Source organism: Capricornis sumatraensis, chromosome 1, assembly GCF_032405125.1.
Source record: "Capricornis sumatraensis isolate serow.1 chromosome 1, serow.2, whole genome shotgun sequence".
In the NCBI taxonomy this organism is placed as follows: Eukaryota; Metazoa; Chordata; class Mammalia; order Artiodactyla; family Bovidae; genus Capricornis; species Capricornis sumatraensis.
Window position 1 is genome coordinate 102,925,413 of NC_091069.1, and position 1,872 is coordinate 102,927,284.

The following is a 1,872-nucleotide window of genomic DNA, read 5'->3' on the forward strand; positions in this document are numbered from 1 at the left end:
CTCAAAAATATACAAGCAACTTATGCAGCTCAATTCCAGAAAAATAAACGACCCAATCAAAAAATGGGCCAAAGAACTAAATAGACATTTCTCCAAAGAAGACATACGGATGGCTAACAAACACATGAAAAGATGCTCAACATCACTCATTATCAGAGAAATGCAAATCAAAACCACAATGAGGTACCACTTCACACCAGTCAGAATGGCTGCGATCCAAAAATCTGCAAGCAATAAATGCTGGAGAGGGTGTGGAGAAAAGGGAACCCTCCTACACTGTTGGTGGGAATGCAAACTAGTACAGCCACTATGGAGAACAGTGTGGAGATTCCTTAAAAAATTGCAAATAGAACTACCTTATGACCCAGCAATCCCACTGCTGGGCATACACACCGAGGAAACCAGAATTGAAAGAGACACATGTACCCCAATGTTCATCGCAGCACTGTTTATAATAGCCAGGACATGGAAACAACCTAGATGTCCATCAGCAGATGAATGGATAAGAAAGCTTTGGTACATGTACACAATGGAGTATTACTCAGCCGTTAAAAAGAATTCATTTGAATCAGTTCTGATGAGATGGATGAAACTGGAGCCTATTATACAGAGTGAAGTAAGCCAGAAAGAAAAACACCAATACAGTATACTAACACATATATATGGAATTTAGAAAGATGGCAATGACGACCCTGTATGCAAGACAGGAAAAAAGACACAGCAGTGTATAACGGACTTTTGGACTCAGAGAGAGAGGGAGAGGGTGGGATGATTTGGGAGAATGGCATTCTATCATGTATACTATCATGTAAGAATTGAATCGCCAGTCTATGTCTGACGCAGGATACAGCATGCTTGGGGCTGGTGCATGGGGATGACCCACAGAGATGTTATGGGGAGGGAGGTGGGAGGGGGTTTCATGTTTGGGAACACATGTAAGAATTAAAGATTTTAAAATTAAATAAAAAAAATTAATTTAAAAAAAACAGTGGCTGGCATATAAGAGACTCTCAATAAACATATATTGTCTAGAAAAAAAATAAAATAAAAAATAAATACATATTAAAAAATAAAAAGAATATTAGAGAAAATACAAGAACAAACAGAAATTTTGGAAATGAAATACATAGTAAGAAAATTAAAACCTCAATAGACGCATTAACTAGTCTGGATGACTAGTGGGAGAACTAGTGGTTTGCAAGACGAGTCTGGGAAAATCACACTGAAGCACAGAGAGAAGAACAGAGATTGCGGAAGTGAAATCAATGCAATGTGAAGAGCAGAATGACAAAATCCAACATGAATCTTATAGCAGATCCAGAGGAGAGAACAGAGAGAGGAAGGAGAGACAACACATTGAAGAGATAATGGCAGAGAATCTACCAGAACTGGAGGAGGAGGAACACTCAGATGGAAAAGGCACACTGGGTTATGAGCAGGATACAGAAAAATGAATCTACCTGTAGTCACGTCATAGTGAAACCGGGGAGCATCAAGCACAAAGACGAAACATGAAGATTTTCTTAAGAAAGGGAACTAAAGTAGGTTACTGAGGAGCCACATCCTGTCTTGTCTGGTGGTCTTCTTCAGCTTCTAGCGGGAAAAGGAGCAAGAACTGAGAAACAGTCATTCTCCTAGTGAGATGTGAGCGAGGCATTGGGTCCAGAGGGCTTCCCTGGTGGCTCAGATGGTAAAGAACCCGCCTGCAACGCAGGAGACCTGGGTTTGATCCCTGGGTTCAGCAGATTCCCTGGAGAAGGGAATGGCTACCTACTCCAGTATTCTTGCCTGAAGGATTGCACAGACAGAGGAGACTGGTGGGCCATAGTCCATGGGGTCACAAAGAGTTGGACATAACTGAGCAACTTTCAC